Source organism: Cololabis saira, chromosome 14, assembly GCF_033807715.1.
Source record: "Cololabis saira isolate AMF1-May2022 chromosome 14, fColSai1.1, whole genome shotgun sequence".
NCBI classification, from domain to species: domain Eukaryota; kingdom Metazoa; phylum Chordata; class Actinopteri; order Beloniformes; family Belonidae; genus Cololabis; species Cololabis saira.
Window position 1 is genome coordinate 40,526,776 of NC_084600.1, and position 13,830 is coordinate 40,540,605.

A 13,830-nucleotide genomic window follows, 5' to 3' on the forward strand; every position below is an offset into this window, starting at 1 on the left:
CATGGATGTAAATGCTGGCATGTTCTTGATGAATTCTGGATGCGATGGAGTTCCTTGCTCCTGTATTGACTGGAGCATTATCAACAGACAGGCTGACACAGTTTCTCCATGGTATGGCATTTTTCTGCAAGACCTCATCCATCTTCTTGTAGATAACTTCAGCCGTGCCGCAGTTTGGCCCGGTGGTGGGGCACATATCCAGGAACCTGTGGACAACTTTGCTGAGGTCACTGTCATACAACCGCACAGTGAGTGGGTTCATCTTCTCACATCCTGTAACGATAGGTAGTACATAAATATATCATTTATGCGAGATTAAAGGTAGACAGACTGAAATTGTGTGTGTCTGTTCTCCGATTAATATGTTCTAAAATGGGTGCTGGAAAGTGTGGAAAATTTAATGACCTGTATCATTTGATCCGTCTGTGATCAACGTGAAAGGATTGGTCCTCATCTTCATGACCAGTTCCTTTCTAAAGTGAGGAGCCACTGCTTCATTTATTATGCAGGACATTTTTGTGCAAGCAGACTTGGGCCCCGTTTACACGGAGCAAAAACGGAGGCGTTTTTATGCGTTTTGGCCGTTCGTTTACACGAAAACGGAGCTCAAAGTCACCAAAAACGATAATTTCTGAAAACTCCGGCCAAAGTGGAGATTTTCAAAAACTCTGTTTTCACGTTTGCGTCTAAACAGAGGAAAACGGAGATTTAGGCTTCAGAACGTCACATTATGCAACAGAAACGTCACCAGCGTCATGTGTGCGACCTGTGTTAACAATTAGTTTGGCCACCGTCAATATTTTCTTGTATTTTACCTGTTTTATATTCTAAAGTCACACTTAAAAGTAACTCCACTTATCTGTCACTCCAAACGAAAGACTCGTTCCGTCTTGGAAGTAAAGCCTGAATTATGGTCCCGCGTTAAATCGACGCAGAGCCTACGGCGTAGGGTACGCGGCGATGCGCGCCGTACGGTGTGCGTCGCCGCGTACCCTACGCCGTAGGCTCTGCGTGCAGTAGGAGGAATCTTTGAAGCATTCTTTTAGCAATGGGCTGAAGTGATCGGCTACTGCAAATGGCACATTGTGTTCCACCATTGACACTGCTACCTTTACCTCAGCTCTCCTTGTCTGCCACAGAAAGGTGGTAATTAAAAAGCAAATCATGGAAAAAAAAACATTGCTAAAACATTGAGTGTCTTTTGATTGAATGAATGTCTTAGCAGCAGACTCATTGTCCAAAGAAAAGGCTATTACATACAAAAATAAAAAAAAATAAGAACAGTTGTGTATAGAGGACGACTGTAGGAAGAGGTGGAAGAGCCTCAGGGACATCTATAGGAAGGAGAAGAAAGAGAAGGAAAGGTGTAGGAGTGGAGCAGGGGCAGTAGTCCACCGGCCCTGGAAATACAGCCGAGTAATGAGCTTCCTCGACCCCTTCCTGGAGGAAAGAGCTACGAGTGGCAACATGAGTGGTAGCCAGGTGGAGGGAGAGGATGATGCTGCCAGCACCAGCCAGGTGACAGAGCCAGATGGAGAGGATGAGGAGACTTTCACCCTCTTTCTGGAGTCTGTACCTCCGGAACCTGCACCTCCAGAGTCCGAAAGCCCATCAGCCACAGCATCTGCCTCCAGGGGCAGGTCTAGAGCCCAGAAAAGGCCAGCTGATGGCCTTTCAGCCTTCGAAAAGCAGCTTATGGGAGCTGTGGAGAAGGTGGTGAGCCAGCAGGCAGCAGCCAGCACCTCAAGGTTCTTAAAAGAACGTTTGGTGGATGGTTCTAAAAAGAACCTTTGGTGGAAGATCATTCCCTGGGCTGCCACGCTACTGCACCATCAGCTGAAAAGTAGGAATGGTAGACCTCCCTCACACGGATGGCCTCCCGCGCAGCATTGTTGCTCCCTGCTCTTCTCAAGCCCTGCAGCACTGACACCTCCTCCTCTGACGCTGGCACTGGCTCCCTCCTGGTCCTGCTGTTTCTCCTGATGAAATTATGAAGGATACAGATAGCCTTCACACATGCCTCCACATTTTCAGGGCTCATATTGATGACCCGGCGGTACATGCGCCACTGAGAGGACACAATACCAAAGGTATTCTCCACAATCATCCTTGCTCGAGACAACCTGTAGTTGAAGACCCTTGTCCTGGGACAGAGGTTGGCTCCTGGATGTTACGTCCCTGTAAATTTACTATTTTTGTTTACTATTTTTATTTATTATTTGTATCTGGTACTGGGGTGCAGAGGTTTAGTTGGATGAGTGTATTCCCTGTTGGAGGTGGCCTTTACTAAATCACCCTTTCAGCTCAGGTCCACTGGTGTGGGAGGAGTTGGAGCTGCTGCAGGTGTACTGATGGAGAGCGACGCCCACCTCTACCGGAAGCCAACCAGAGGGAACCTCTCCCCCTACAAAGCTGCTGCTGGAGCAGTGCTGTTTGGCAGTCGTCTCACTCAACCCATGTGTGAAGACGTGCTGTTCTGGCTGTTGTGAGAGCTTTGGGGCCAAATGTTTGGTTTCCCTCAGCCTTTCTGCCCAAGCAGTTTGGTTCCTGCTAAATCTTGTTACATATGGCAGCTCATCGTAGGTTACTATCAAAAATGTACCACATACACCTCTGAGTCTTTCGTGGCCTCGTTGGCGCAGTAGGCAGCGCGTCAGTCTCATAATCTGAAGGTCGTGAGTTCGACCCTCACACGGGGCATGAGTTTTGTGCTGGGCCTTCCCTCACACCATCAAAACTTCTGGTCTACTTTTCACGCAAGCAATCCAGATACGCTCTCCGTACGCAGGATATCATTACTTACTCCATCCCCTTGGTCCGCACAGAGAAAGGCAAAAGGGCGTTCTCTTTTGCAGCCCCGTCCGCTTGGAACTCCTTGCAACAGAGTCTGAAGTTGACGAACCTGATTCCCCTTGCTAGTTTTAAGCTTTTGCTTAGAGACATGGAGAGTGCATTTTTATCATGTACTTGCACTAGATGACCTCTGCCGCAGCTAAGCATTTAAAGCACATAAGCTAGTCTGTGTTCTACAAGTTTTATTTTTGTCTGGGGCTAGTGTACTAACCTGATATCTCTATTTTCCAGCTATTTAACGGTTATAGTGTATTGTCATTTCCACTCTGCATCAGTTTCAAGTGTTATGTCCTGTCATATCTTGTCATGTCTCATTTTTATGTTTTATGCAACTGTGGATGTGAACAGGTCACACTTGAAAATGAGTCTTCGGACTCAAGTGTTTTATCTGTATAAATAAAGGATAAATAAAAAAAAATAAATAAAAAGATGAGTGTAGGGTAGCCTGGTACTGTTGGATAAAACAACTTGTTTTGATACCTCAGTCAGCTGCTCTGGCTGACTCTGGCTGACCTCCATTTGTGTTGGAACTTTCAAAACACCTATTGGTGTAATCTCTTGAATGGCTGTTTGACCAGGCTCAGTCGTCTCTTCTATTTCACATTGACCAAAAACGGCACCTATAGTGTAGTGTTTAGCTAGACGCTAAAAGCTCTTGGAATAGTTAAACAACCTACTTTCAATTATAGTGTGGTGTTTAGCTAGATGCTAGAAGCTCCTGGCATGGTTTCACAACCACAGGGAGTGGAAAGCAGGACACAGATTTTGCGAAACCTGCTCGGAGTTTAAGCGAAATCCATTTTCTTCACATTGACCAAAAACTGCACCTATAGTGTAGTGTTTAGCTAGATGCTAGAAGCTAAGGGCATGGCATCACATGCCATGACATGACACATGGCATATGCCACCTGCCCGACGGGTATTCAACTACGTAAACCGGGTAAAGGAGTCATGGAGGGTCCATGTAGCTGCAACAATCAACACCTCTCAGTCTTTCGTGGCCTCGTTGGCGCAGTAGGCAGCGCGTCAGTCTCATAATCTGAAGGTCGTGAGTTCAACCCTCACACGGGGCATGAGTTTTGTGCAGGGCCTTCCCTCAGACCATCAAAAGAGAAGTGTAGGGTAGCCTCGTACTGTTGGATAAAACAACTTGTTTTAATAATAATAATAATAATGACTTGGATTTATATAGCGCCCTTCTAGGCACCCAGAGCGCTTTTACAGAGATCATTATTCATTCATACACATTCTCACTGGTGGTGGTAAGCTACGTTTTTGTAGCCACAGCTGCCCTGGGGCAGACTGACGGAAGCGTGGCTGCCATTCCGCGCCAAACGGCCCCTCCGACCACCACCAACATTCATACACATTCAAATACATTCACACGGGGCAAGGTGGGTAAGATGTCTACCCAAGGACACTACGACGACTACGTTTTGATACCTCAGCTGCTATCTGGACCTCCATTTGTGTTGGAACCTTCAAAACACCTATGGGTGTAATCTCCTGAATGGCTGTTTGACCAGGCTCAGTCGTCTTTTCTATTTCACATTGACCAAAAACTAGGGATGCCCCGATACCGATACTAGTATCGGTATACTAGTATCAGTATCGGGGCCAATACTGCTCTCATATACTCGTACTTGTACTCGCAAAAATTCTCCGATACCACGCACCGATACTTCATTGTTGTTGTAGTTACTGGTTAGCGCCACTATGGGGAGATGTTGAGCCGCCCCGCAGCTCCCTGGGTCAGTTTGCAGCCTGGCTGAGCAGCAGCAGAGCTGCTGCTCTGTGGCTGTTCCATGTTTCAGTAAAATCTATCTTCCGTAATTATACAAACTGGACGGTTGAGTATTACCCTTACTCACAGGGAACTTTATTAAACACTCCACGTAACTCACAGTTAGGGATGGGAATCGAGAACCGGTTCTTGTTGAGAAACGGTTCCCAGTGTTTCAATTCCTTAGAATCGTTTGCCTTTTTCCCAAACGATTCCCTTATCGATTCCAGTGGGCGTGAATGACGTCACCAAGCACGTTGCGCCACGTGTGCATTTGCGCCCAGCAGGAAAACACGGGGACAAAGCGGCATAAACGCTCGAAAGTTTGGTAACATTTTACCAAAAAGGATGACAACAGGGCGACAATTCTTGCAATGTGGACATTTCAACAGAGGGGGGAAACTGTTAGGACTCGGCCGGCTGATCCGCTGGGAGCGCGGAGTCAGCCGGCGTGTGGTAAGGCTGATTTATGGTTCCGCGTTACACCAACGCAGAGCCTACGGCGTAGGGTACGCGGCAACACGCACCGTACGGCGCGCGTCGCCGCGTACCCTACGCTGTAGGCTCTGCGTCGATTTAACGCAGAACCATAAATCATGCTTTAGAAGAGCTGTGCCCCGGCGGACAGCGGAGCTCCTGACACAGCTGCAGCTCGTCAGCTCATCTATGGGAGAAGTTAAAGAGCAGTCACCGCTAGATTCTCCTTTCATCAAGGCAGGGAAGAGAATCAGGCCAGAATAGATTAATGTCACCAGCAGTGACTAAGTTTGTGGTGTTGAACATGTTACTGGACATTCTTGTGTAATTGCTACAAAATAATTTGTGGTTTTTCGTTAATTTCTACAGAAGAATATTTATTTTATTATTATTATTATTATTTTATATTAAATACATATTTTACTGTATATTACAAATAATTTTGTGGGGACCCCCTGGCACCATCGAGGAGGCTGGGGGCATCTTAAGACCTCATTATATTTTTTTTGTTCAAAGATATAAAAGTTTTATATCTTTGAACAAAAAAGATCAGAGAAACAAAGAAATTGAAACAAAGAAACAATTTTAGTATCAACTTTGTTTTATTAAAACAAAGTTGATACTAAAATTGTTTCTTTCGAGAATCGATAAGAGAATCGATAAAGAATCGAATCGATAAGCAGAATCGATAAGAGAATCGGAATCGAAAAAATCTTATCAATTCTCATCCCTACTCACAGTACAACATAAACAATCCCATTGTTACATTCCGGTTAGCCGCGTTAGCCGCGCCTACAGCCCCCAGTCTGTCTTGCTTCTGTCGTCGTCCCTTAATTTGAAATATGTTCACCCTGCTGACATCCCGCTTGCATTAATTGTCACTATCTTGCCTGAAACGGCACTGCCAGTCTCACTCACGGGTATCACTCTATCAGTGACGTGCGGTCAGAGGAGGCAGGGGAGGCTGTGCCTCCCCTGCCATCATGGAAAGAAGTGTAAAATGAAAAAAAATAATATTTTTTTATGTTTATCAATTGATTTGTACTATAAAGTAATTTTCCATTTAACTTCACCATTTTTAGATTATTTTTTTCCTTAAAATCCCGAATTTTCACATTTGCCGTTCAAATGCTGAGAAGATACGGGCGGTGAGGCAGCGCAGCGCTGAGCCTCCCCTTGGATTGCGCAATCACTCGGCTAACTGTGCTGCCATGTCATGTACTGAGACCAGATCGCTGTCTCTTTGTAAGTCATTATTAAAATGTTCAAACACGTTTGCTATATGAAATAGGTTTCCATAGTTAAGCTGATTTATGTAATGAACAGCAACTATATGTGTGTAATGTGTTTCTTGTGCCGGCGCAATCATAAAACAGCTGAAAATAGGCACGGGGGAGGCACGCACTTCTCGTGCCTCACGGTAGGGGGCGCTGGTGAACTCGGGGATTCTTCTTGCGCGACTCTTGCTGCAGAATAAGTGACAAGAAGAAGTTTACAGTTATCCGTTATCTTCTCGCCTGGTCTTACTTTCAGAATGGAGGATTACATTTCTAAATTGAAGGGATTTTCCAATTTAGATTTTCAATCGAAGCAGGAGGTAATACTTAGGGGAAGAGCAACGCCGGAGCTAAAATGTTTGCTCCATTGAGACAGAGAGGCTTTTAAAGATGGAGGAAGATAAGGAAGCGTTCTACAATCAGGTCATCGCTGCTTTTGTTCAGAAGGAGCGGCGCATGGACTTCATTTATAAGTAAAGGTAAGACCATAATAACTTTTTTTTAATTAAATGTGCTTTTTCTGCGCTACAGGTTGTAGCCTATGTGTAAAGCATTTGTATGTGAATGACGATAGGAGGTTTCAGTGGCGAAACTTTTTTTTGTGTTTACATCAATGTTATGGGCTGGTTATAAAGATATATCTAGTTTAAATAAAAATTTAAATTTATAGATGATCTCGGATGATGACGGTGTAGTGCGCCTGTGTAACCCATATTTGCGTAGAGTAAGAGTTGGCGAGTGAGGAGAGGAAAGGAGTTAAGGCTGATTTATGGTTCCGCGTTACACCAACGCAGATTACGGCGTAGGGTACGCGGCGACGCGCGCCGTATGGTGATGCATCTGCTGAGAGATTGCGTCAATCACAGCGTCTGTTTTGCATTGTGATGGGCAGGGCCCGGTTTAATGATCTTTCATCGGGGCCCGGTGCTGAGTTGTTTCGCCACTGGGAGGTTTTAAACATAACCAGTTAACTGCTGCCATTCAAATGGTGAATACGTTGCTCTGGAGGGTTCATATGCTTGTAAATCTGACTGATGAAGTCAGTGCCTCCCCATCCATGAATCTCACCGCACGTCACTGCACTCTATATAACCGGACTGTAACAATGGGATTGTTTATGTTCTTCTTCTTCTCTATTTTATTGGCGGATCGCAACCAACTTTAAGGTGCATACCGCCACCTACTGTACAAGAGTGTGTAACATCATTTCATTTAGCCTGTTTTTTAAATTCTACAGCTTCAGGTGAAGCACCGCACATGCTCAGTTGATGCACCTGCGATGAGACTAAAGCGTGGAGGAAAGACCGGTCGGCTGAGTTTTGTTTAAAATTGAATCTCTGTTGCAAATAAAACCTGTCTTCCAATTTATTGCATTTTTCATTGCATTTTTAGCCTAGTTATTTTTGTGGTAGAAGTATCGGATCGGTACTCGGTATCGGCGAGTAACGGTGGCCTGGGTTCCAGGTTCTTCCTGGTCGGCCCATGGTCTCGCGGGTGGCCTCCCCCCCCTCCCCCACTATAGATACACTTCAGGTGGAGCACGCACGCACGCACGCACGCACGCACGCACACACACACACACAGGCTCCGTGTCGGTTTTGTTTGTGGTCTTTGTTGCAGATTTTCAGTGCTTGACGTGTGCCTCCGTGTGTTCCTGCTTCCTGGATTGGCAGTGGATGTCGTCCTCACCCCGGGTAAAGGGTAAAGGAGTCATGAAGGGTCCATGTAGCCGCATCAATCAACACCTCTTAGTCTTTCGTGGCCTCGTTGGCGCCTCTGGCCACTTGTAAATCTAGGTTATTCTTGGTTATTCCTGGTTGTGACAGCCAATCGCGTTCCTGCATCTATCCAAGAATTAACCAAGAATTGACAGCTCCGACCAATCAGGGCTCGGTAAATTTCTGGATGTCCCGGCGACATCCAGAAATGGACCAATCAGGAGCGAGTACAGGCTCCGCCCACTGCGAAGCTGCTGGGGATGTTTTTTTTCCGGTTTACGCCGTTCAGAAAAACCAGCCTGAAGATTGTTCCGACTACAGCAAATCCTCCCCCCACACATTTTCCGGACGTTTCAGAAGTAAGTGCAAATACATTTTTATAGGAAGATCTGTGCCGTAGCTCTGTAACGTACATGCTACTAACGGTGATGTAAGGGCTGAGTTATGGTTCTGCGTCAAAACGACGCCAAAACCACTCGTAAAGGTGGTTTTGGGACGGATGCTAAATCCTGTGAATGTAAAGTTATGTACGGATAAACAATACAATGCAGTGCAAAAAGGGAACAAAGGATCATCAACTTTTATGAACAAACCTTGGCGAATTATAATGATTGAAAATCGGAAAAAGGAGTAAATCAGATGAGCATGATTTGGCTTTGTAGATCATTCAAACAAAACATAAAGAAGTTTTCCTCCAAATTGGAAATAAATCTTTACAATCCATTGTTATAAACCATAGATATTTTCAATCCCTGTTTTTAATATTAACAACAATAGCGTTGCTACAATAGCATTAATAAGTAAATACAGTGTATATAATTAGTAGAATGTGAATAAACTACAACTCTCCACCCCCTGGGGGAATCATGATGGTACTTGCAGGCATTCATTCACTGTTTAGCATGAGATAATCCACACTACAGTCTTACATTTGTATTTGCTAATAAACAGACACAGTTACACATCTATGTGTCTGTGTGACTAATGTTCCAAATGTTCAAGTATTGCATTTAATTCATACACTTTTTATTTTATTTTTGAATCTAGTGGAGCCGCGTTGTAGGAGACGGGCAGATGGAAGCCTGAACTTAACTAACACCATAGAAGCATCAGAGCACCAACAGGTAGATAAACTAAGCAAGAACAAGGTCTTGACTGTTTAAAAAATATATTAACAATTCAAAATATCTCATTACAAAATAATAACACTGAAAAAAGTTGTGTTTTAATAGTATGTATGGGATTGTATTTTTCAGATCTTTCATCGGGGCCACAGTCCAGCTCAGTGGCCTGACTGTAACCGGGTGGTGGAGGCGTCTTCCTGAAGCTCAGTGACTGTAACAGGGTGGTGGAGGCGTCTTCCTGAGACTCTCTACCCAAATGCTGTGCACTGTGACGGGAAAAAGGTGTCCCGGTTCAAAATGGTGGCTCGTTTATACAAGCACATCTGATAACAAACGGTAGAGTGATGAGTGAGACCACCATCCAGCTCCCTGAAGTAAACGCTGCCACACTCACACAATGGTGAGGACCTCAGTAACTTCATATACAGTTCCGTACAGAAGGATTTGAACAATGACAGAATCTGTACAATTTTGCACCAAAACAATGGATTTACAATGAAAACAATCAAGTGTTATCTTTCACCTTTATTGCTGCTGACAGCTTTACAGAGATTTCACTTTACCTCACATTTACCTGCATTTCCGAGGTAATTAAAGCCTTGAAAAGAAAGTACTTATCTTCTTATATATTTATTTTACACAGGTACAGCAGGCGCAGCAGGGGACAGGAACAAAAAATTCTGCTCCGGGGCGTCCCAGCTCCAGACCCACTCATGACTGGCCAGAAAAACCTTACAGAAAGGTCCTTCCCTGTTTTCAGCCAGTGTACTGCCGCTTCATCAATTCATATTGCCACCAAATACTGCTGGGGAAGCACAACTGAAAGGGAGGCCACAACCCCAAGCCATCTTCCCAACCCCACAGCCCCATCCACAGCTGCACTTCCTGTCACAACTGCCACCTGGCTACGTTGTCCCGTCATGGGCTGCATCCTCACAGGTGACGGCTGCACCTGGACGCTCACAATACATACTTTCATATATACCATTATCATCACCATCCACCCAGACACAAGCACACAATGAAAGCGGATGTAGGAAACAGGTAGTTTCTGCCGAAACTTTGCTGATATAGCCGCCCCTCTCACCACACTGACCAGCGTCAAGAAGCCGTTTGTGTGGACAAATGTTTGTGATGCTTCGTTTCGGTCTTGTAAGGCTCTCCTCTGCAGCACACCTGTCCTGGCAGCCCCAAACTTCACTCGTTCGTTCAAGCTGGAGGTGGATGCCAGCGCCAGTGGGGCCGGGGCTGTGCTGATGCAGGAGGACGGGAAGGGTATCGATCATCCCATTTGCTACTTTTCTAAGAAATTCACTGTTCCTCAACTTAACTACAGCACCATAGAGAAGGAGGCTCTCTCCCTGCTGCTGGCGTTACAGTATTTCGAGGTTTACATCGGTTCCAGTCCTTTACCTGTGGCCGTCTTCACGGACCACAACCCACTTGTCTTCCTGAACCAGATGCGGAATGCAAACCAGCGGTTAATGAGGTGGTCATTGTTAGTGCAAGATTTCAACCTTGAAATCCGCCACAAAAAAGGTACTGATAACGTTCTGGCTGATGCTCTTTCTCGTGTGTCCCAGTCCTGAGCACATCTTTTTGGGGTAGATGTTCTCTTTAGGAAGGGGGGTGTTACGGCCCCCAGCCGTTACTGCTTTTTATTTAGTGTGTAACAGGATGATACCTCAGCTCCTATCTGGTCCTCCATTTTTGTTGGAACCTTCAAAATACCTATTGGTGTAATCTCCTGAATGGCTGTTTGACGAGGCTCAGTCGTCTTTTCTATTTCACATTGACCAAAAACGGCACCTGTAGTGTTTAGCTAGACGCTAAAAGCTCTTGGAATAGTTAAACAACCTTCTTTCAGTTATAGTGTGGTGTTTAGCTAGATGCTACAAGCTCCTGGCATGGCTTCACAACCACAGGGAGTGGAAAGCAGGACACAGATTTCGCGAAACCTGCTTGGAGTTGAAGCAAAATCCATTTTCTTCACATTGACCAAAAACTACATCTATAGTGTAGTGTTTAGCTGGATGCTAGAAGCTAAGGGCATGGCATCTGATGAGGCATTGTGACGGCACCGTGTTCGACCTGAATGTCAGTTTCCTGAAACCCTGCAGGGAACAACGCCTTCCAGGTGACTTCAGCCTCATACCCCTGCTTGAGACACATTGTTACAGGTGGCTCCAGCCTCATACCCCTGTACCCCTGCTTGAGAGACATTGTCATGCAATTTTCTGCGTCTTGCATCCCTGCTGAGACGGCACCATGGAAGTGGCTTCGACTTCCAGCCCCTGCAGAGACGAGGACTTGATCCACGGGGGTGCCATATCATGGACAGTTCCTCCTTCCTCCTAGTTCCAACTGAACGATCACATCTGACTGTGAATAGCTTTTAATTGCTTCTTGTCTTCCACCTTTTTGGTTGTTGATTCTTACCGTCTGTGCTTTGAACTTTTTGTATAAAAACCCTGTTGCCAAATCACTCTGGGTCGGCACACCAATTCAGACCTGATCTGTGCTGGTCACGCCCACCGCCGGCTTACTGAATAAAACTCACACACACACTTCAACACATCACATGCCATCACATGCCATGACAAGACACATGGCATATGCCACCTGCCCGACGGGTATTCAACTACGTAAGCCGGGTAAAGGAGTCATGGAGAGTCCATGTACCCGCAACAATCAACACCTCTCAGTCTCTCGTGGCCTCGTTGGCGCAGTAGGCAGCGCGTCAGTCTCATAATCTGAAGGTCGTGAGTTCGACCCTCACACGGGGCAAGAGTTTTGTGCTGGGCCTTCCCTCAGACCATCAAAAGAGGAGTGTAGGGTAGCCTGGTATAAAACAACTTGTACAGGATGATACCTCAGATGCTATCTGGATCTCCATTTTTGTTGGAACCTTCAAAATACCTATGGGTGTAATCTCCTGAATGGCTGTTTGACCAGGCTCAGTCGTCTTTTCTATTTCACATTGACCAAAAACTAGGGATGCCCCAATACCGATACTGGTATCGGGGCCGATACTGCTCTCATATACTCGTACTCGCAAAAATCCTCCGATACCACGCACCGATACTTCGTTGTTGTAGTTACTGGTTAGCGCCACTAGGGGGAGATTGACTGTAACAATGGGATTGTTTATGTTCTTCTTCTTCTCTATTTTATTGGCGGATCGCAACCAACTTTAAGATGCAAACCGCCACCTACTGTACAAGAGTGTGTAACATCATTTCATTTAGCCTGTTTTTTAAATTCTGTTTGATTGTTTATGTGGTTTCACACGGACGGCTTCAGGTTAAGCACTGCACATGCACAGTTGATGTACCTGCGATGAGACTAAAGCGCAGAGGAAAGACCGGCCGGCTGAGTTTTGTTTAAAATTTAATCTCTGTTGCAAATAAAACCTGTCTTCCAAATCATTGCATTTTTAGCCTAGTTATTTTTGTGGTAAAAGTATCGGATCAGTACTCGGTATCGGCGAGTACACAAATTAAAATACTCCTACTCGGTGTGAAAAAAATGGTATCGGGACATCCCTACCAAAAACCGCACCTATAGTGTAGTGTTTAGCTAGACGCTAAAAGCTCTTGGAATAGTTTAACCTACCGTATTTTCCGCACTATAAGGCGCACTAAATATCTGGTAAAATACCCTACTATAGTGGCTGGGGTTGAGTTACGTATCTATCTGATGGAGCTGCGCTACAGGAAATGCTACAAAATCCTACAGCAAATGCAAATTAAAAAACAAGAAGAAAAGTACCGTATGTCAAACTTTATTAACAAAATAAAAACCAGCTTTGCTCCGTCTCGTCAAAGTCGCCATGATGTGAGTCAGCGTCGCTGCTGTTGTCTTGAACGTCTGTGACGATTCCTGACGTTTTTAGCGGCATTACTTCGGCGACACCAACTACATTACCCACAATCCCCCTGACTACAGTAACAGAAATTACTGCAATGATCATATATAAGGCGCACAGCCCGTTTTTGAGGAAATTAAAGGCTTTTAGGTGCGCCTTATAGTGCGGAAAATACGGTACTTTCAGTTATAGTGTGGTGTTTAGCTAGATGCTAGAAGCTCCTGGCATGGTTTCACAACCACAGGGAGTGGAAAGCAGGACAAAGATTTCGCGAAACCTGCTCAGAGTTGAAGCGAAATCCATTTTCTTCACATTGACCAAAAACTGCACCTATAGTGTAGTGTTTAGCTAGATGCTAGAAGCTCTTGGAATAGTCAAACAACGTACTTTCAGTTATAGTGTGGTGTTTAGCTAGATGCTAGAAGCTAAGGGCATGGCATCACATGCCATGACATGACACATGGCATATGCCACCTGCCCGACGGGTATTCAACTACGTAAACCGGGTAAAGGAGTCATGGAGAGTCCATGTACCCGCAACAATCAACACCTCTCAGTCTTTCGTGGCCTCGTTGGCGCAGTAGGCAGCGCGTCAGTCTCATAATCTGAAGGTCGTGAGTTCGACCCTCACACGGGGCATGAGTTTTGTGCACAGGGACCATCTGTTTTTTGTTTTGATATTACAAAATAAAAATAGAGAAATAATCCAAAATAATCCGTTCTTCATCTT

At 45.2% G+C, this 13,830-nt stretch overlaps 4 non-coding genes across 4 annotated transcripts; all 4 read left to right on the forward strand.

The window, feature by feature from the left end:
* The first annotated feature begins 2,627 nt into the window (after nucleotides 1–2,627).
* Nucleotides 2,628–2,700, forward strand: trnam-cau (transfer RNA methionine (anticodon CAU)). The gene has a single exon. It is a non-coding gene; the product is annotated as a tRNA-Met (tRNA).
* Nucleotides 2,701–3,853: 1,153 nt separating this feature from the next.
* Nucleotides 3,854–3,926, forward strand: trnam-cau (transfer RNA methionine (anticodon CAU)). Its single transcript has one exon. It is a non-coding gene; the product is annotated as a tRNA-Met (tRNA).
* Nucleotides 3,927–11,946: 8,020 nt separating this feature from the next.
* On the forward strand, nucleotides 11,947–12,019 carry trnam-cau (transfer RNA methionine (anticodon CAU)). Its single transcript has one exon. It is a non-coding gene; the product is annotated as a tRNA-Met (tRNA).
* Nucleotides 12,020–13,666: 1,647 nt separating this feature from the next.
* Nucleotides 13,667–13,739, forward strand: trnam-cau (transfer RNA methionine (anticodon CAU)). Its single transcript has one exon. It is a non-coding gene; the product is annotated as a tRNA-Met (tRNA).
* Nucleotides 13,740–13,830: the final 91 nt, after the last annotated feature.